The following is a 22,816-nucleotide window of genomic DNA, read 5'->3' as shown; positions in this document are numbered from 1 at the left end:
CCTGAGGTTGGCACAGAAGCTCCATCATTAGGTGCATAGCCACACAGGTTAAACAAATATCTCCTATGAGTAGCTGATCCTGCCTTAGGGTACTAAATATAGGAGGTGAACTTCTAAAAACCCTTTCACTTCCACTTATCTAAGTTTTCAGGCAAGCTTTGTTAAGGAAACAAATTTCCTAGGATTGCGCTGCCAGCCTGTGTCTTATTTCCTTCACAAGTCATGTAATAAGCCATTAGAAAGCTTTAACAAATCTAACAGTTCCTTTACCCTTCTCCAAAATGTTACACAGAAAGAAATGGGAAATAAAGCTTTGTTGACTTTGCTTCTCAGTCTTGCGTGCTTTGCCTTTTTTTGGTTGCTTTGTGGTTTTTTTGTTTTTTTTTTTCCCCAGAGAGTTTGGGGCTTCTGTAGTGATCAATAAAGCACCCTGTCAACTTATTTTCATCCCATTGTCAATTTCTTTCTAAGCCCAGCCTGTGATATGAATCAAATAGGGCTTGTATAGCTCCCCCCTTGTGTCAGCTCTTAGTTTGAATGACTTCAAAACTCCTTTTCAGTGTTTCTCATCATGATTAGTGTCTGTTAAAATTTGGCCCTTTTTAAACTGAGTATCTAAAATTAAGTGCTTAAAATCATATTTTATCATCTTCTTAAATACCATAGTTCTTAAATAGTCTGTTGTGAACTCATTCACTTCAATAGGAATTTTTATATGCTTGGACTGTTTTAAAAAAAATCAGTCCAGCTGCTTATATATAGTATGATGGTCAAGCTGCATCCTTTGCCACAGGAAGTCTCTAAACTGGTAATGATCGTTCAAAACACTTATGTAGCAATTGTAGCTTGTATTTTAAGCCTCTTTATCATGCATATGTCTTTTGCATGCATGCATTTTGGTGGCGATCAAAGATCTGCCCCTTTTGTTTTGCAGATTTTGCGTTATTCTGCTTTACGCAGGGAGAACTTCCGGAAGGGTTTAGGAAGAAGTTTAATGTAGTGCATATATACTTACATGGATGCTTTCCAAATAATCTACATTTTAAAATATCCACTTTCTTGATTTGTCTACTTTTGGCTTTCAGGCAAAAATTCCAGCTAGTAACTATTTCAATTTGTTATAAGCATGATGAAGGCAGATGGCTTTCTCTAAAAGTCTGTCTGCCAATAACAGTCTGAAAAGGATATTTGAAGTTTCCCACTAAAGTGTTGCATGTTTATAAGTTTCCTGAACTGCAGCATATCAACACAGATAGAAATAATGAAATAAGCTTATACATAAAAAGTAGCCCAACAAAAGCTTTCAACACTCTAACTTCAAGAATCATATTTTTCATAAAAGTAGTGGCTTTAATGTAGAATGGGTGGGAATGGGATTCTAGAGAGAAATCTGAAAGTTGTGTGGTAATTCACAAAAATTAACTATGGAAACGTGTCCTTTATGGTTTCCAAGTGTAGTGATATCCTTTGTAAGAAAACGCTTCTCAACAAATTCAGCGTACAGATGTCCTTGGGTTTTCTTAACTTAGGTGGATTAATCTATTTCCTAACAGGGTTTTTCATCTCTTCTTATAGCTAATTTTCTCTAGACTGAATCAATCAGCTTAAACAGAATCATGGAATGTTTTACTACGCTTATATACGGGAGTTATATTTTAGGAAGCTTCAGTTTTAAATGCTATTTTGAGATAACCAAGTGTTTCAAGTGAGATATCCAGAAATCAGCTGGATCATTTGAAAATTACAGTGGTTTACTGGAGATACGTTATTCTGTTTGAGCTCTCATGATTTAAGGTGTGAAGATAATACAATACTATTCCATCATATTACTTTTAATTTATTTGACTTTTCAAAATTTCAGAATAATCTCTTAACCGTTTTAGTCTCCAGAGAAGTAAATCTTGTGTACATGGTACCCTGAGACAAAAACAGTGAGTTATTTACCTGTCATTTCTCTTTCCTAAAAGTTCTCTGAACCTTTCTCCTGCATGTAAGAAATTCCTGCAAGAGCTCATTCTCATTTTCCTTATCTTTTGATTCCATTTATAAGATGCATTTTTCTAGTTTACTTTTATTCTCTTGAAGTCAAGAAAGTGGCTACAGATAACTGTGTGTCTGAAGCATTGGCAGCTTGTGTGTCCCTGAAGTAGCCTTCAACAAATCCTGAGGAAATTCCTACATAATCCCAAACTGAAAACAGACTCAGGAGTGGAAGTCCATGGATACTGTATTTATAGATGGCTTTTTCTCTTTTCACAGGTGAGTTGAGTCAATTATTACTTTCCACGTATTTCTGTGTCTACCCAGTTGATGGCACCTAGCTAACAAGAAGCTCAGTTGTTATGAGAATCCAAAACTCCTTCTGACTGTGTCTTCTCTAAACTATTCGTCCAGAGAAAGATTTTATTATCAGTTTGACATATTAATCTGTAATCACATTATTTTTGCATTTTGTCTCTTTCATTAGATGTTAACTGATAAATCAACGGGGCACTCATCTTCACAGATTTTTCTTGTGAAGCATGAGATGGTCTGTAGATAAATCATTCTAACATTTAGACAACTGCAGTGGATTGGAACAACTGTTTCCGAAAGAGCTCTTTCAGCTGTTGTTCACTTGTTGCTTCTTTCTGTTGCATCAGCTCTCTGGTTCCTTTGGTTACCCACCCCCCCCCCCCAGCCATCTGGCTTTGAGACTGAAGGACAATATGGCCTGCCTGAAGCAGGCCTCAGATTCTCCCAGTATTCTCTTCTTGCCCTAAAGAAAGAAAAGGAAATATTACAAAACTTTCATTACTTTCACATTAATTCAGACCAAATGTTCATTTTGAAGAGGGATGAGAATTTTTGTAGCTCTCCTACTGCCCCTTTGCCCCTTTTACTGCTCCCAGATCAAATTTAATTCTTCAAAATTATTAACACAGAATGTTTACGGTTATATTTAGACCTCCATATTGGTTAAGCTAGTCTGCTGCATGGACCAATGTAAGCCTTTATAAGGAGGGTGCTGGTGTGCTTTCCAGTTCAGATATACATACCTTGCTCTGACCCAGGGTTTGGTATGCATGCTCAGGTTATTGTCCCAGCTGCCATGTTTCTCAGAAGCTTCTCGCAAAAATCCTCTTTCAGGAGCCAGCTCCTCAGCTATTGCTCGGATGTGATATGGCTCAAATCCACAGCAGCCTCCAATGAAATGAATTCCTAAATCATAGGCCTTTCTTGCATATTTTTGAACATCCCATCTAGTTACAATTCTTGGCTCCAGACCTGCAAAGACATTCATATCTTAAATTTTCACCATGCTCCAGTTCACCGCATTTTTTTGTAAGAAATCACATTATTGAGACACTTGCACACTATTTGCAAAACTGGTTGTAGATGTAGATGTTTGAGCTGTCTGAGCTAGAATTAATAATGCAAACTTTCAGGAGTCTAGCTTTTAGATTCTGTTATGCTTTGCTGAGCTATGCTTGTTGTAAGCTGCTTTGGCTTTGAAAAACAGCACCTAATATCTTCTGAGACTGATCAAGCCCTAAGTCACATGCTTGCCATTCTGCCAGAGTTCTTAGCTGAAGTACTGGAGCACTTTCAATGTTATGCCCACAAGTCCAAAGAGTTCTTAATGAACAATCAATATCTGGGAAATCTGATTACAGTACTCTAATCTGTGAAAGGAGAAGGTATCATCAGCCTACCTGCAACAGGAATAAGCCTGCTTGTTATTCCTCAGGAATGCTTACTACACTTTTTTCCATGACCAGCTAATGGCAGGCAGTTGTTTCGCTGACAGCTGGGATCTGTAGCTATTTCTTAGCCCATCCCTTACTTAGTTATAAGCCCATCCATAAGCAGTTTGCTGCCTCAAGCCACTTCCTTGTGGAAAGTTCTGTGTGTAGATGACTTAGGATGGCTAAGATGCAACCTTTCTTTTGAACCCCTCTTCGTGTTGCAGGTTGTGGTAAGCAGAGCGGAGGGACGCCAGAGCTGAGAGGAAAGACGTGTGGAAGGAAAGGAACAGAAAGTGAGAAGAACAAGGAAAAGCACACCTGAAAGGGAAGGAGGCACAGGAGTTGCAGAACTGGAAAGAAAAGACCAGGGACTGGAGAAGAAACTTGAAGGAATAAAAATACAGGAATAAAGGAATAAAAATCCTCCCACTTCTTTATGCACATCTGCAGGAGATGAATCAGCTTGGTTATGAGGAGAGTGCAGCATGATGTCTGGGCACTGAACATTCCTCTAGGCAAAGAAGCCGTGGTGAGGTAGTAAGGTTCCAGCACCACAGCAGAAGTAGGATTCTTCTTCCTACATCCTGTCCCAGAAATGCCTAATATGCAAGAAGGTGATGCAAAGCAGATCTGCTCAAAGTCCAGTGAGTAGTTAAAGAGACAGATTCAGAAAATAAAAAACAGAAGGGAAAAAAATGAAATGGTCTTAAACAGAAAATTATTGGTCTCAGAGGGAAAGATTGGACAACGGAAAAATAGATGGTCTAATATCAGAAGGAAAACCAGATTAAGCTATCTTAGAAAGCTGTTTAAATAAAAGTTTGTGTACAGTCCTGCAGATGTGAGAGAAAGCATCAGAAGCATCAATTCATGATTTCCTTGTCTCTCATATATCATTAAAAAGCTAATGCAAAATTGATACAAAACGATCAACAGTAAGAATGCAGCATCTTGCACTCAATTTATACCCGTATAAGCAACTAAACTCCAGGAGAACAGTATAGGGTGTTTCCCTGTCTTCTCCGTCACCCACCCTGTCACAATCAGTCCTTGTGTTTCAGGAGCATAAGGACAGCACCAACCTAACAGCTCTGAAGAAACATGGATAGACTCCGCCATAAGAACTGGCCACACATGGTGAAACATGGTGATTGAAAACAAGCAGTATGCTACGAAAAGAAGTTGCCACATAGATCACGTTTTGTGGGGTTTTCTTCCCCCCTCCCAAAAATGACTAACATTCTATTTTCCGTGCCTGTCAATGTACAGTATTTTTCTTGGCTTTATTCAGAATTAAATATCTCTAGCTTAACAGTTTATGTTATCATTTACAGTAAAAAGATATTGAAATTTTCATCAACTTCTGATGAGAAGATTGTAATGTGCGCCTAGATTTAGCCCCTCTGTACGTCTACTCTTGAGATAACTGGGTATGCTTTGACTGACCAGGACTTTTCTGTCTAAAACATTGTCCTTGCTTAACTGGTGACATTTGAGAGCAATTGCAGTAACACAGAAGGGAAAACACAGAAAACTGGAAAAAGTTCTAAAGATAAATAAATACTGCTGGTATCTAGATGCTGGAGTTTGCCAATACAACATAGCCAATGCTTTTCTAGAAACTGAGATCTTGTTGGCCTGTACAGAGGTTATGTACACTTCAAATACCTAAATGCCTCTTTGTGCATATTGCCTTCCACAAAAAGCAGAGTCAACTGGGTCAGTTTAACAATGATTTACCAAACTACTTCTCTGCCATCAAGTGATCAGTTGCTCCTTCTGGGTAGTGCAAACATTCACAGAACCAGGCTTCTCCAATTGACTCATGAAATTTCTGAAAACTGACATCTCATACAGTTTGCTTATAACATACAAACCAAGAACCATAACAAACCAAAGAGTGAATCCTTCAATTAACTTGATTACTTACTGCATCTGTTCTATCATTTTTGCTTGCAATCAGAGGAGTTATACGAAGGAATGAATAGGATAAATGAGTTCCTGACACTTTTAAACATCCCAGAGTATTTTCAGAACCCAGACATGTTGTTATTATCTAATGAATGCCTCAGGCTCATGCTTTATTCTTTTTCCTTCATTTACGTAGAGAGGACTTTTAAAATAAAATATCTTCCTGAAAATCACATCCATATCTTTTTTTTTTCCTAAAAATTCAAGTTTCAGTTGTTTTAATACCTTATTTTATAGGCTGATCTTGAAAAGAAGAATGTATGATATCTGAAAATGAAGGCATTTTTCTAATCAATTTTAAAATGTTTAGGCTGCTTTTTTCCTCTTATCTTAAGAGGATGTGACCTTCTACATCCCAGGTGGGAATAAGCCCTAAATACACAAGCCTTATATACACATAAAGTGGCTGAATCTTTCGGTCTTTTGGGTAGAATTTCTGCTGAGCATAAGAGTGATGAATCCATCTCCAAACTGCTAATCCATTTGTAAGCAACATCAAAGAACATATTCCCTCTTCTGCTTTCTCTCTAATCTCACTTATCTTAGACAGTTACACTTGCAAGACTGAACCATTATGAGTGCAAGAATCATGCACCTATACTAATGATCCAGCTCTGCATATGCATTATACATTAAATCCCTATGCAGGTAAACATTATAGGGCTCATGGGCTAGACGTCACAACCGAGAATGCTGGGGAGCTCCAGTCCAAAGGCATTTAAAGTCTGGGTTGTTTTTAGTGTATTTGCTCTTGTTAATTTCTTTGGACTATTTTACAGCTGTCCTGAACAAGGTTCTATAGCACAAGAAAAAAAAAACAACATTTTTTTTTAATTGATTTAGGTTGTGGCACTTTAACTGTTTTCATCATAATTTCACTTTCAGTCACATGCTGTGATACTGCTGAAATACTCTCATTATCTGGATGATCTTTAACCCAATCCATCTATGCAGAATGCCAGACAGGATAATTGAGACTGATCCTATTGTACAGGAGGATGCCTTGCAGTTTCAGCTTTGCTAAAAGCTAGGGGAAAAAAAGGAACAGACAGTAAATAAATTTTAAAAAAAAAAAAAGATACCCTTGTCTTACCAAAGGGAAATTCTGGAAGGTCAATAAATCCTTGCTTCCCACAATCAGGTGTATGGAAAGCAAGTGGTTGGGACATCAGGTGAGCTTTCAGTTTAGCAGCGTGCAAGCCCTCTTTCATCAGTCTCACAGTTTCCAGGGAGGTATCTGGGTCAAAATGGCAGTTGACTCCAACAATAGAAGCACCTAGGAGGAGGAAAATAAATAAGTTCAAGTCACATCTCCCTAGGAAGTGGGAGGTGAAAGTTCTTAGCCACAGCACTCCATAAGCAGAGCAGTCCATCTGTACACCAGCACTATGAACACAAGCGTCCTGGTTTCAGCTGGGATAGAGCTAATTTCCTTCCTAGTAGCTGGCATAGTGCTGTGTTTTGGATTTAGGATGAGAATAATGTTGATAACACACTGATGTTTTAGTTGCTGCTAAGTAGGGCTTACACTAGTCAAGGACTTTTCAGCTTCCCATGCTCTGCCAGGTGCACAAGAAGCTGGGAGGGAGCAGAGCCAGGACAGCTGACCCACACTGGCCAAAGGGCTATTCCGTACCATATGACGTCATGCTCAGTATATAAGCTGGGGGAGTTGGCCGGGGGGCAGGGATCTCTGCTCGGGGACAGGCTGGGCATTGGTCAGCAGATGGTGAGCAATTGCATTGTGCATCACTTGTTTTGTATATTCTTTTATGATGATGATGATGATGATTTTCTCTTCCTGCTGTCCTATTAAACTGTCTTTATCTCAACCCACAGGTTTTACTTTTTTTTTCAGTTCTCTCCCCCATCCCACCAGGAAGGGGAGGAGGGTGAGCGAGTGACTGTGTGGTGCTTAGTTGCCGACTGAGGTTAAACCACGACAACAAGGTAGTTGGATTAGAGCCAGCCTCAACTCTCCTGAGGCTGATCATTCCATTTACATCTCAGTTGCACTCTTTACCTTCCTGATGAGGAATCACATCTCCCACCCTCATGCAGTTGCTTTTCTCATCAGTGCTCAATCAGTGAAGACTGATTATGTACAGCCACATATACAAATAGCTAACAGGTTCCTAACACAGGTTCTGCCTTTGGATTTCAACTCTTAACTCCAAAGGAAAAGAGTAGTTCAGAACAGATATAATAAAACCCCTGTATGGTCGGTCCATCATGCCCCTGATTAATTCCTTCTGCCCTTCCCTTTGTCCTGCAGAAAACACAGCATTTGATAGGCAATAAGATTAATTTTTTCATTCTCTTATTCTCTCATCCTGGATTTGAACTGTGCTCCACACATTTCTAAAAACATGAGCAGAGAATCAAAGGCGGCTTTGGATTCTGCTTATGTTTCATAATCCTGAGCCCAGAATTTGGGGCTGGGTCTGTAATCAACTTTGAATAGTTTTAGGATTTTGTTCTACTCAGTATCAGCTGCCTGTGGCTATTGCTCCCAATACCATCCTGGTTAATAAGGATTTTATAGCTGCATTTTCATACTTTTTTTTACAAGACTGCTCTAGTAAAGTACACATAGAAACTCTTCCACAGGCTCAAAACTTTCATCAAGTATAATTGGGAAGCTATCTACTTGAGATACACATCCATTTATCTCAATGATTAAGGACTTAACTTTGTTCCATACTTTTAAAGTGCAGATTAAAACAGATTCTTACCAGCCTTTACCAGTCGGACAGCACATTGTCCGGGGGGCACGCCATGCATGTCTCCTTCTGGACAATGCACATTGTAGCTGCAACTGGCTTCCTAGATTCTTTTAGGACTTCAACAGCCCAGACAGCTTCTTCAACATGTTCAAAATACTGAAAGAAATTAAAAGTGGACTACTTTCGTTTCTTGGAGATGAAACATAAACACATTAATCCAGACCCCAAATTCACCAGCAATACAATGACTTGATTCTTTTCTGATTTACACTAACAGAATTCAGTTGAGTTCACTGACCACACAGTTAAAAAAGGATTTTAAAAAGTCAGAAGGAAAACTAAATCCAAAATAAAAAGATACTCATGTTTCAGAATAAGAATGCCCATACAGGGGGTTAATCAGGGATTTATCCCTGAAGAACTATTTTCATCTAGAAAAGTCACCATAGGTTGGTTACTTACGGAGTACAGGAGGAAACAGGAACTAATCAAGATCACATTAATCTATCCTCTTTGTACTGGTACAGAATTTGACTTGACTGAGATGATAGAAATTTAGGGTTCAAGGTCCTATTCTAGGACGCTTGCAGATACTGCTGTGCATTTAGAAAACATCTGATTCTACTGGAATAAAAGTATAACAGAAAATTTTAAAGAAGGAAGCAATATATACTTGTATTCCCTAAAGTAGACTAGACATCTTAAAGTTAACACACTGTGCCAGCTGAAGGCATGTACTTTTTTACAGATTTACCTCTGCAATTAGGAAGTCAACATTCTTCTTCATAAAGCCATCTAGTTGCTTTCGAAAGGCTGCTTTAACCTCTGCTTTATCCTTGCAGCTTAAGTATGATGGTGTTTGACTGAGTCCTCCAGCCACTAAAGCATCACCTTCATTAGCCACTTCTCTTGCAATGTCACAAGCAGCTTCATTCACTTTCTGGCACTATATGAATATAGATTACATCATTTTTACCTGGTCAGAGATATGCATGTAATTTCAGAGCACAAAAAGGACAAAAGAGTTCTTCATATTCATTTATAATTTAAATGTATTTTTCTATAATATTGATTAGGAAGATCAGCATTTTTCAAAAAAATAACAAACATTAAGAAACAGATTTCTTGCAACTTATAAGTTATCATATTATCAAACACTAATACAAAAACATATTACCTTTAATACATCTTACACAAATAGTCTATAAAAAAGCAAATATTTGGTGTGAAGCAGAATTTTTTTTTCCTCTTAGAAAATAAGTTAGTTAGTTACACTTAAGTGTCTGCTTCTATTCTGAGATTTTGTGGATGGAAAAAAAAAGTAGTAATTTCAATTGATTTTTCATTCTATTTCTTAATGTATTATTTTAGTATTTTGATAATTTTCAAAATTTAAGCTATGATATGATATAGAGTCATTTAAGGCACTTTTAAAAGGATGTCATTAATTACCTGATGTTAAAGTTACCAATTTAAGAATAGCAAAGGGAAACTTATCACTATATATGATTAATTAATCACCTAGACTGAAAGACACATTCCCTGTATACCCAAACCAGGATGACTAGAACAGCTTGTGAAAGAGGTTAAGCTGGGAAAAAAAGATTTTTGGAAAAGAATCATTATTTGGGATAGATAACAAGGACTGATTAGAGCAGGTTTCTTTGTGGCCCATGGGCTACTTAGAATCTACATAGGTTTCTCTCAGCTGAAGTTTTCCATGGCTGCCTCAAAACATCCAGATGATTTTTAAGGCTATTGCTGACAGAGTGTCTTCCATTTGCACTTCTGCTCAGGTACGTGTTTGGGAACACCAGGAGCTGGAGCCATAAACCAGTTAGAGCCTGGAGGAAACTGCTTCTAGAACTGGCAGCAAATCAAGCTTGAAAGTTTTGCTGCAATGCATTCCAGTTTCCAGTTGCTTTCCCAACCCCTCTTATCATTTTTCGTTGCAGCATGGCTAGTTCCAGAGGCACTATGTTTCTGGGATATCACTTCAGACGTTTCGATGTTGCATCTATTGAATGTAAAGGTACAGCATTTCAGATAAATTTGGTCATATGACATTTTAATGTCTTAACCTCTTAATTAAGCCTCAAGTGTTTCCCTAGTGTCCAGATTGTTCTAGTTTCTGACTTGGGATATCTTCACATAAATATATTCCTTCCTCTCTGCGCCCTGGAGAATCTTCTCTATTTTCCAGAGGCTGAAATAATAGACAATAGGACCAAAGGGGAAAAGATCAGAGAAAACACCCAACGACAAATCTTCTAGTCTCAAAGGAACTATCTAGAAATGTTTGTGCCAGAAGTCCCAGTGGAGATGGGGCCTGCATCTAGTGAAGGCACCCAACATCCTACAACTCCTCTGTGTAGGGGGTAAGAAAACACCAACACAGTACTTCTGTTACTGTACCAGATTACCCTTACACATGAGAAGGGGAATACTGACCACAGTGTATACCTTGGATTTTTTAGTTGATATTTTATTGAAGACATGGTCCTAAAAAAACATTCAGTTCTTATTAGCAAGTCATTATTCTCCAGGATTCTTCACCATTTTTGCAGTTGATTTGTTTCTCTGGATGCTAAAGCATTTCTTTTTTTACAATTGATTTTGCTCTCTGTGCATTTAGTCCTCCCTATACTTTGTATGAAAACTCCAGTAAACTATCTCCTCAGATGGGAAAAATAAGATGTGGGCATCCTTTTTCCTCTCTTCATCTTTGCCCCATTTTGTTATTTTTTTTTTCTTTCCCCTTTAACCTTGTCTTTCTTACTATTCCAAATTCTGAAATTGCACCATCTCATTCTTTGGTCCTCAAATATAACCAAAACTGTTATGACAAACTGTGAAAATACTTGATAATTCTTTCTATTAAACCTTTTGAAATGAATACACTTATTTCATATCTCCATCAAAATAGTATTTTACTCACACTTATTTTCTCAGCTACATAATTGCCCCTGTTCTCTAGTTTGTCCTCACTGGCATAAAATGTGAATGCCTGCAGAACATTGGATCCAGCTCTGAGGAATTCCCGGTGAAGCTGACAAACTGCAAAGAATTAAAAGAGACAAAGAAGAGATGTTTGGTACAGTTATTACTATTATTATCCCAAAACTAAATGTTTATTGAATTAATGTTACTGTAAAAGAAGTGATACTGTGTTTACTAGAAGAGCCATTATGAGGGAGTAGAAGCAGTACCCCAGTCTGTGTAGAATTCCTTTCTTCCCACTCTTAGAACATTAGGTAGAAAACTTCCTTCTTAGTTATTCTCTGCTAAGAATGACTGAAGATTTCTATATTTAGTTCATCAGTAGATTCAGATGCTCACGTACCCAAGAGTCGGGCCACTGAAGAACATCAAAACAACCAGCAGGTGGATCGGGCTGCTAAGATTGAAGTGGCTCAGGTGGATCTGGACTGGCAACATGAGGGTGGATTGTTTATAGCTCGGTGGGCCCATGACACCTCAGGCCATCAAGGAAGAGATGCAACAGACAAATGGGCTCGCGATCGAGGGCTGGACCTGACCATGGACGCTATTGCACAGGTTATCCATGAATGCGAAACATGCACTGCAATGTGTACCTCAAGGGGATTTGATTTTGGGTGAAAATAGCCAATGAACTGAATGGTATGATGTTAATTGCTATATAATACTGTATGTCATCACTTCTATGGTGGCTATATGCTATATCAACAGAATCACAGTAAGAATCACCCAGATTAATGAAGAATGAACTTTGATGGAACCGAGCAAAGTGCAGCGGTGATAGAACCATAACTGGCTTCAGCATGCAACAACCCAACACCACACACCATCTCTCCTGCCCTATAGGACTGTTATGAGAGATGAAGCCCAAAGTCATGGACCGAATGAACTCAACGGACATTTTAGAGGGATGGCCCATGGACTAAGGGAATGATATCTGTGTGTACATATCAAAAGACTGGAAAAGTGGTGGTGATTAATTGGAATGTATTGGAAAGGATAGGACCTGGGCATGACATAGATGGTATAGAATAAGGGGTGGATACTGTCCTGGTTTCAGCTGGGATAGAGCTAATTTTCTTCCTAGTAGCTGGCATAGTGCTGTGTTTTGGATTTAGGATGAGAATAATGTTGATAACACACTGATGTTTTAGTTGCTGCTAAGTAGGGCTTACACTAGTCAAGGACTTTTCAGCTTCCCATGCTCTGCCAGGTGCACAAGAAGCTGGGAGGGGGCACAGCCAGGACAGCTGACCCACACTGGCCAAAGGGCTATTCCGTACCATATGATGTCATGCTCAGTATATAAACTGGGGAGAGTTGGCCGGGGGGCAGGGATCGCTGCTCGGGGACTGGCTGGGCATCGGTCAGTGGGTGGTGAGCAGTTGCATCATGCATTACTTGCTTTAATAATAATATTATTATTACTACTATTTTATTTCAGTTATTAAACTGTTCTTATCTCAACCCATGAGTTTTCTCACTTCCACTCTTCCGATTCTCTCCCCCACCCCATCAGGGAGAAGGGAGGGAGCGAGCAGCTGTGTGGTTCTTAGTTGGTGGCTGGGGCTAAACCACAACAACCCACAAAACAATAATTATAATAATTTCTAGAACACTACTTATCATGTAAAACAGAGTTAAACGCTCAACAGCTTATAGCAAATACAGGAATAATTTATTCCCTAGATATTGTATAGAGACATGAGAACACTGCAGTTTCTATGGCAGATGTTTGGAAAAGCTTTCCTGAAGTCTTGGTTCATCATACCTCATTGTCTACAGACAATCTGTGTCATTAGGGAAACATGTTAATGTGTCACGAGAATAAAATTACTGCCTTCAGCTACAACAAACACAGCATTCTATGCCAGAGAAGCTCAAACGGTAGTCTGAGTTGCTAGAGTCAATCTGCACACACAGAAGCACATCTGCTTTCAGTGAAGGAACAGTGTGGTGTCCCTTGCTTTTCTCTACTAGTACAGTATTTCATTTCTAATTACAGCCTTGGGTAACCACACTGTGATTTAACACAGCAGTCACAAAGAACTATCCAGGAACATAGATTCTAGCAGAGCTACAATTCAAAGAGTCCCTGGAATTTGCCTGAACTATCGGGATCAAATTTCAGTTTTACAGCCTTTACACAGTCAAAACATTCCTAGTGCAGAGAGTATTCTTTTTCCTACATCATTAAAACAGGCTACTGAGCCCAACTAAAAGGACTGTCTCTGTATGTTTCTAGTGTTCTGTAGTTTGTTTTTCTATTCGCCCCCATGAAAAATCATTGATGAACACTAGTCAGGAAATGTGAAAAGGAAAAAATAATCTACAAATATTTTCACAAATGCTTTATGACATTTCCATAATAAACTAGATTTATTTACCCCCATGGTTAGTGCTCTTTAAATATGGTTCCTGCATTCCTAGAAGAATGTTTGGGATTTGTGTGAATAAGGATGGAGACATTGGTAGGCAAATGAAACATAATCTAACACGTATGAATAAGGAACTTTATATCCCAAACTATCAGGTATGTGAACAGCAGACTCTTGAATGGGTCTGCATTTGGAGGGAAAGAATAGCATTATAAGTAAAGTATCAGCCTGAATCTCATTCAATCCCAGGCAAATCATTTTTACCACTAGAATACACTTAGTATTATCAAGCCCACAGTAGTCTGCATGATGCTATCAAAAACCCAAACCACTCTAATTTACTTCTTGTGTGACTTCTAGCATGTTACTGAAGCTATGTTTTCTTCCACTATTTGAGAAATGAGGTAACAGCCACATATGAGGCTAAACAATTATTAAATTTGATGCATTTTAGGAGTCAGACATACAACACCGAGTTTTCATTTCAATCTACCATGAGTTGGACATTTCACAAAAGACACAGACTTAAGCTAACAGCAGATGGGGGCAGTAAGTGCATATGCATATTGCTCAGTACAGAGCAGTAGCTCAGATACCTGATCTGGCTCAGAAGAAATATTTAGATCTCATTTCTAAACTTGTCAGTCTGGCAAAACTTCTCCTCCCTTGTAACGGAGATAATGGCCTTCAACTCACTTTTTTTTTTTTTTTCTTTCTTTTTTTTTTTTTTTCCCTCCATCATTCCTTGCTGCAATCTCAGAACCTCCCTCATTCCTTACAAAGACAAGAAAGGCCGGTAGTTGTATGGTTTTTTACACCAGCTGGCTCAGACAGTTGGTCCTTCTGTTCTTTACACCTGCTTTCAAAATAACATGACCCTTGAGCATGCAGGAGCAAAGAGCAATAACAGAGGGGAGGCAGCACACTGCACTGAAAGAAATGAACACATTTCCAGTTAAGGGTGTATTTATAAATAGCCTACAAAGGGCTTATAAAAGTGTTATGTTACAGACATGAGCAATATGTTCTAGCAAATCAGTAGGGGGCTAACCTATGACTACTGATCACTTGTTTAAAACAAATCTGTGTGCCAATTTAGCCTATTTAAGCCATCTGCAACTGCCTCTATGTAAGGTAATGTCTTGCATTCCCCATGGACCGAGACCTACACTTCCTGAGAAGGCATGTGGAGAGGGTCAAAGACTTTTGTGGTACAAAAGAAATAAGCAAAGGGGAAACAAAGAGCATGGTATAAGCGCTACGATTTGTAAGATGGAATGCGCAGGGGCAGAAAAAGGTACAGGTGGAGAGAAAGAGAGAGGTGATAGGATGTATTTTTGGGAGATGAGGTTCAACAAATTAGGTCATCACCCTTTAAACCTTTGCTGGAGCACTGCATTATCTAAGGCTGTCCATGACCCTAAGTTAGGCATGCTACACAAAGTAACACTTGAAGGCTGAGAAGGATTAGGGGAAAAAATAGGTAAGGTGTACAAAGCAATGTAATAGAGAGGGCTAAGATCTCTATTTCTCCTTCTCCTCTTCTTCCTTCTTCCCCCTTTATAGAGGAAAAAGACTAATTTGGAAGGACATACACTTAAGACAGAACAAAGAAAATTTTTTTCCCAGGACATTCTGAATTAGCTTGTGGGATTAACTGCACATGATATTACTAGGGCAAATGCTTTATTGTAATGAAGCATACATAAATAGATAATAGCACCTGCTTTTGCACTATTTATGCTAAACACTATAATCTTTATGCTGTAAGGCATAGAATGATTGCTCATTTTGCCCCCCTCCACTGTAGACAGTCACTCCATTAAATGGGATAGGCAGAAGTTGAGTTAACACCCTTGGCACAGCAACTGATGCAATTTTATTGCAATTCTTAGGTTCTTATGAGGTTTATCAATCCTCATTTCACAGTGGAGCCAGATACATTAAATACTCCTCTTCCATTCCATTGTTTATTAAAAGCTGCCGTTTTCCTGAAGGAATTAATAAACAAACTGTATTCATTTATAATGGTCAGAACACAACAAAACAGATAGTTAACTGCAGAATTTTTTGTCACAAGATGTTGTGAAGGATAAACTTGATATCAGCTCAAGGACAGACTGGACATGTCCATGAGAGAGAAATCACTGAATGTTATTAAATACAAAGATACCATATCTGTGTCAAAAAGTCCCTGGGTTACAAATTACTGAAGACTGGGAAAGCATTCTGGAGAGGTATCACTATATGTTTGCACTACTCATATTCTTTCCCAACCAACTGCTTTTGACCAGTGTTAGAGCAAGAATAAGGGGTACGATGATTAGGGGGTCTATAGATTCTTAGACTATTCTTAACAGTGTGTAATTCTACATTGTCAAGCAACCCACTACAGGTTCCTATATATTTATTATTTATCCAACCATGTTTACCTTCACTATAGAATCACCATTTCCCAGTAAAACTGACCTGCTTCTGGGTGTTCTACCGTTGCTTCGGGAGTCCAAGGCCTAGCTTTTACATACCCCCTCTTTTCAAGAGCAAAGACGAATCCTCCATCTCCAATCACAAATTCTCCAGCATCTAAACGCTCTAGAATACCCTGCAGAAAGCAGGAAGAAAGGTTAATAATTACAGTTCTTCAGTTTTGTGGGCTTCCTTTGTTGACATTTCCTGTATTTGCAAAGCAGATATAATTATTTGTGGGCTACCAGAAACATCTTTGCCATAATAATAAGAAGTAATCCATTTCCTTCTTGAAATTCTCTTTAAAGAATAGTAGGTGATCTGTTTTACAACATAAGGCGTTAATATATGCATATATATTACATAAGACTTTTAATTATTCAGTTTATTGTATTCCAGAGATATAGTCCCCAGAACTAGAAGTCAATGGTCTAATTCCATTCCTATGAAAGTAAAACACAGTCTCAAATTCTCCTGTAAAATATATGTGAAACTTTTTAAAATGAAACACTAGTATCACTGACCTCTTCATTAGCTCATTTGCTCTTTAGCTACAAATGCCATCATGACAGAGCCTCAGCACAAGTAGCTTGTGACACAAGATGGCACAACAAGCATCAAAAAAAGTAAGCATGTAACATTTTCCTAGCAAATAAGACACATCTCAGAATGCTGGCCTCCATTTTCTGACAGACTTTTCACTGGCCTGGGTTTCCTTACCTAGACTTACAAAATGAAAGAAAATCCTGCTTCTTTTGCACAGCCCAGAAATGTTTTAAGATGCCAAATTACAAACCTTACAGCACCCTGTGATTAACCTTGCTTCTGCCTTGAACTCTACACTAACACAAGGAAAGTGGTAATTATTTTTTTTTTGTAAAATGAAAAACATGAATACAAAATATATTGATTGCACCTAATACATATTATTTTTTGTATTCCTTTCATTGCTTCATTGGATTGTTCAAATTTTCAAAAAAGTACCTTGCTGTTATACTAAATAGTACTAAATTCTGCCAGTAGATTACAAACATAATTCTATTTGACTTTAAAAAGTGGATTAATGCAGACCCATTACATTAACAAAGGTAGTGGGTACAGAAAAAGATTTTAAAAAATCAAAGGTAAGACTGAAATTGCTGTCCATAGTTATCTTTTCCTGATGGCCTACTAGCGTTTCAGTAGATGAAATTTGAGGGAGTAGGGGAAAAAAAAGCACCTTGCGGACATAGAGTTGAGTGTGTTTTTTTGTGTTGAGAGGAAGGGTTTTTTAACAATTAGCCTCCAACCTTTAGTAGATTATCTTTCTTGATAATTTCTCCTTCATTAATTCAATTATCTCACACCATACATCCAGGAAAGAAAAACACTTATAACATCTCAGCACTGCCCTTTAGGCAGCATGAGAGTATGCCTTTCCAACAAGAAGGTGCACTGTGCCAACTATGCCAGTTCCAGTACCAAGCATAGCAGTGTAAGGCTACTTGGAGGCCACAAAGCCTGGCTGAGAGGGTCGGCGTTTTTGGCCCAGGCACTGACATAGCAGCAAGGTGATGGGGCTTCTCTGCACAGTGTTGCTGTGCAGATATATGAGCTAGGCCAAGTGTTGGCTTGCAGATGTCTGCATCACATTCCATTGCACATTCTGAACTTTCCAAAATATTGACGTAATTAACTTTACAACGTTAAGAAAAAGTGCAAGCTTTTATCTTTATTTCAGCAGGACCAGGGCAAAACTCAATCTACAATACTCAGTCTCCAAAACTCAGTAATTTTCAATAAGTCTACAAGTCGTGCCTGTCTATTAGGGCAATTCTGTTGTAAGTGTAAATGTCAGGAGGCTTTGTAAAGATTGTGTTTGCAATTAACTAATTTGCAGTTGTAACAGAATGCCTCAAATGGGGCCAGAGAAAGGCACCCAAGGGATCACTGGTTGAGTCCCTGCTTCCTCTGCCTGCCAAGGAATCTTTTACAGACAGAGCCTGCTTCAGAAGTTTAATATGCAGAGAACAGGAGTGCAGAGGGGAAAACAAAAAAAAAAAATCTTAAATGTATAAGCAACCTCAGTTGTTGCTTGTTAACTGAAGATTACATTACAATAGATACATGTTGACACAATATATAGATATATTTAAATGCACTACAATCAACAGGTTTTTTTTTTCAAGTCCCTTCTAGGATTTAACAGCAGTTTCCCTTCACAGTTCTAGCTTTTTTAAACTGCACTTTAAAATAATCTTCACTTTTGACACACAGAAGCAACATAAGCCATGACTGAATAGATTGTGGTATCTTAATATATAATATATTGTGATATATTAAACCTAGCATCAGGGCATCTAATAGCAGGTGACATAACTATAAAGCACAAAGTGCTTAAACTTACTTTGTCAGTTCAGATTGGCTCAAAATGGAAATAACTTTTTTGCAGACTTTATTATAGGTCTGATATCATCTCTTCACACCATTTTTACTTTATCTATACTGGATAAAATACCATTGGTTCAAACAGCATATAGCTAGCATGAGTTCAGCATCAACATTGTTTTGTTCTGCCCCAGAGAACTACAACTGTGCCCAATCCAGATCAAAATTGTACTGTCAAGTGATCCAGTAGTACACAGATCTGGTATTAAATAACAAGAAATAGTATCTGTAAAAAGCTAACCAGGGCTTTTTTGAGCCATCTTTTCACTGCTTCACTTTTGCTACCATGAACAAAGTTGCACCACAGTCCATACATCTATCCACGGAAGGAGTGCAAATGACTGTATGAAGATATTCCCCCAACCAACTTTAAGAATGTAACCGAACCATATAAGTGAAAAGCCTGCTTGGTCTACCTATATCCTATCTTTCCATCGGTGGAAAGAAAAAAGCATCTCAAAATAACTATTCAGATCTTAAGTGAGCCCTCAAGAAAGGCTTATCTCTGTCCATTGCCTGTAGGAGAACCTAGGGCAATTGCCTTCTGCTAGGTGTCTGAAGTTAGGTGGCATGTGCCAAAAAATAAGCAGCAGAACAAATACCTCCTCACCTCCTTCCTTTATAACTGAGCTACCTGAAAGGCATAGAGTTCATAGACTTCTTCCCATATCCTTCTGTTCTCTTACTCTAGACTTATATGCTACATATAAAACCAAATAAAAACAGTTCTGAGTAAGAAGTGTCCAGTGTCCTACTAATAATACTGTCCTTCCAAACAGAAGGTAGAATACATGATTCCACTGACCCTCCCAAGCAGCACTGCAGGGTAGCAGTACTGGTATATGTCAGAGAGTCTGATTTAGATATTGCTCAAATGTTTATCTTGATGGCCAGAATGGCTGATGCCTGAATAACCTTTTATACTGGCTTATTTCTTTAGCTAAATGAGAGTGCGAAGGGCATGCATATATTGGAGACTGCGCTCCTATTACAAACACTGTTGGTATTCAGTCATATAAATAAAGGGAAGAGCAATTTGGGGCTTTTAGAGTTGTCAGGACGCTGGAGACAGGAATCCCATCCAATGAAGGTTTATGCTTACAATATTTACAATTTTAATGTGTTGTGAGCACTGCTTAGTTTGCATATCAAATAATATTAAGCAAAATGGTTTTGAACTTTGGTGGCTTCAATCTATGTGTTGAGAGAAATCAAGATTCTGTGAGCTGTTACAGCATTAAGTTGAATCTAATCTATCTATCTCATAACAGTGTCCAAATGTCTTTAATGGTTTGATGCTGAATAGGTATAGTTATTATTACGTCTTTACTTTAGCTTTTCACAATATGCCCTTACCCGCAGAAATACCGAGTACCTTACTTGGAGGTTAAGTGCGGTTTGCGGGTTGTGCCAGTTTTGCAGCGGCTCCCCAGGAAAGCCTCCGGGCAGGACCCCGAGGGGGCGGGAGAGGCGGCCGGGTACAGCGGAGCCCCAGCCCGACCCAGAGTCGAGCTCTGCCCTGTGCCGCTGGGAAGCTCCCGCCGCTCCCCGCCTGCGCGCCTCGCAGCACCGGCGCGAGGCTGCCTCTGCCCTACCGCGTGGTCCCGCTAGGGCAGCGCCCGCACCGCGGCAGGGGCACCCCTCCCAGCGCCCGCCGCTGCCCCCACGCCGGACAGGGGAACGGGCCCGCCGAGAGCAGGGGACCGGGGCCGAGCAGGGGAGGGAGGTGGGGGAATTATCCTTTTGCCCTGTTTCGTGGTCTTCCTGATCGGCAGCATTTTCCTCGCCAAAGGACGCTGGCTACCTGAGACTACCCAGACGACTCGGCACGAAGCAGAAGATAACCCGAGCGCTCAGCCCGCACTTTTATAACGCGGGGAGGAGGCGGGCCGCGGTGAGCAGCGCTGCGAGCGACACCCCCGGCCGGCCCGGCCCCTGCCTCCGCGGGGCGCCCTGGCACGGCCCGGGACTGACCCGCCCCCTCCCGCCACCGCCCCCGCCTGGCTCGGGGACGAGCACTGGGGGTGGGGATCGGGAGGCGCCCGGTAGCTCCTCCGGGCTGCCCCCTCGGCCAAGGGGCTGGCCAGCGCTCTCCATCCCTGCTGCGGGCGGGCTGCGCGCGGGATGAGCGCGGTGCTGCGGAGAGCCCTGCGACGGCTGCGACCTCCCGCCGCGGCGGCCGGCCCGACCCCCCCCCGCCGCCGCCGCGGCTGCCCTGCGGCCCCTCGGCGGCGGCGCGGGCACGCGCGGGCCGGGCCGGGCTGGGCGCGGGGGCGGTGAGGAGCTCCGGGCGGGATGCGGTGGGGAGGCGCTGGCAGAGGAGCTGTTAACGGTCACGGCTCTCAGCGCGTGGCCTCCGCGCGGGCGGTGCTGCCCCAGGGCGCGGCCCCAGAAGTGTAAAGCTATCTGGCGGGGGGCGGGGGGGGGAAGGTAAGGGGAATACAGCTCCTTCTGCCGGCCTGCAGTGCTCCACCAGGTGCCGGTCAGGGTCACCGGGCCGCGAAGGCCTCTCCTTGTGGGCAGGAGGTGCATTTCCCACCCCCCCCTCCCCCCGTGCCTCGCATTTCTCTGTCAAAGACCAGACTCAGCCCGGGGTAAGTAGCTGACCTGGTATAGAGAGATCCCTCCTGTTGTGTTCTGGGCCATAGCGATGAGCACAAAATGACCTATTTTACCTGGCACGAGCAAACATCTGGGTGAACCGCGTAGTTCACAGGAAAGGTGCTCCCCGGATTCTTACCAGGCTCCTGCGTTTGAAAGAAAACGTTTGAAAAGAGCTGAAAGTCATGTGATCTGATCTGATCTGAATTCTCTCAGTGCCAGGAGGCACACAAGGCGCGAACATCGTTCTTCCACTTCGATCGGTCTGCGGCTGCGTGCTCTGGAGTCCCAAGGGCCACGGCGCAGCCTTCTGTTGGTTTTTTCCTCAAGACACGACCGATCCAGTTCCATCTCCTCCTCCTCACTTCATTACTGATTTTCTCCATCTCCGAGTTGATGCTCGTCGTTTCTGCAGCTTTTTTTTTTCTTTTTTTTTTTTTTTCTTCTTCCGGGAGGAGGTAGTTGGCCTCCTGCCCAACCCCCATGACTTGGAGGGCCAGTGGTTTTTCTGTCAGGGTGGCCTTCCCTTAGGCTGCGCTGGTTCACGGCACCTTCTTCAATTTTATCCGGTGCACCCTCCAGAGAGGGATCCCCTATCCACCACCCAGGGGACGCGCCTTCTAGCCGTGCAGCCCCAGCCGAAGGGAAAGTCATGTGAGGAAGTCTCAAATTCAAAGCATAAAAGAAGCATGAGAAAACCACGCTTGACCTTGATTAACTATCCTCATAAAATTTGATAGAGGAGCTGGGGTAAGTGTCTCGCATCTGGCTAGTAAACAGGTTACTGTTAACTTGCAAAAATGAATATGTAATCTCAAAAAAGAACACGTAGAAGTGTGTATGGGTCAAATACAGAAAACCTGTGGTGTCCAGTGCTCCCATTTATTTTCCTTTTCATTCGTTGCCGCATGGTGCATATTCCTCCTGCATTTGCATTTAACATGTCATATTATTTTAAAAGATCTTCATTCATAATACATGCAACTAATAGCTTTGATTTCTGAATGGAGGATGGGTGGAAGACTAGTTACACGTTAGACAGCCTTTTGCCAGAGGCGTTGCAAAAGCAAATGTACAAGGAGGGGGAGATAAAAATTGAGTATCGATTAAGTGTCCTGAAGGGAAAGATGATACTGTGGTTTCACAGTAGTTTGTACTGCTGCTGTACTAAGAGGTCCTACCTTGTCTTACATCCAAAAACATGGCTTTTTAAAATTTGGATAAATTTCCTGATCTGGCTTGCTGTCTGTGGGAGGGGCAGTAGAGAGGAGGATCAGACAAGACAGTGAGAATGGGGCTGCCTATGGCAGCAGTCCTGGTTTATGCTGGCTTAAAGGGGTTGTGAAACTGTAGCGTAGTGTAGTAGCAGGTGTGAGCCATTGACAAAACCCTGTTTCTATAGTGTTTTGACTCGAGCAAAGTAGACCATGTCAAAATAGACGGGATGTGAAAATATATATTCAGTTTTATTGTTCGTGAACACGTAGACTGATGTAGTCTGCTGACATTTGGCTTTAGA

General features: G+C 40.7%; 1 pseudogene across 1 annotated transcript; it reads right to left on the bottom strand.

The window, feature by feature from the left end:
- Positions 1-2,555: 2,555 nt before the first annotated feature.
- LOC309601744 (betaine--homocysteine S-methyltransferase 1-like) lies at positions 2,556-20,474 on the bottom strand (annotated as a pseudogene). The gene is made up of 8 exons: positions 20,436-20,474; positions 16,273-16,405; positions 11,364-11,482; positions 9,180-9,371; positions 8,435-8,581; positions 6,793-6,975; positions 3,039-3,267; positions 2,556-2,758 (listed from the first exon to the last, which is right to left on the bottom strand). The product of its transcript is annotated as a betaine--homocysteine S-methyltransferase 1-like (transcript).
- Between the last annotated feature and the right edge of the window lie 2,342 nt (positions 20,475-22,816).

Source organism: Platalea leucorodia (genome assembly GCF_965183815.1).
Source record: "Platalea leucorodia genome assembly, chromosome: W".
Classification (NCBI taxonomy): Eukaryota; Metazoa; Chordata; class Aves; order Pelecaniformes; family Threskiornithidae; genus Platalea; species Platalea leucorodia.
This window is presented reverse-complemented; position numbering and strand designations above follow the sequence as displayed.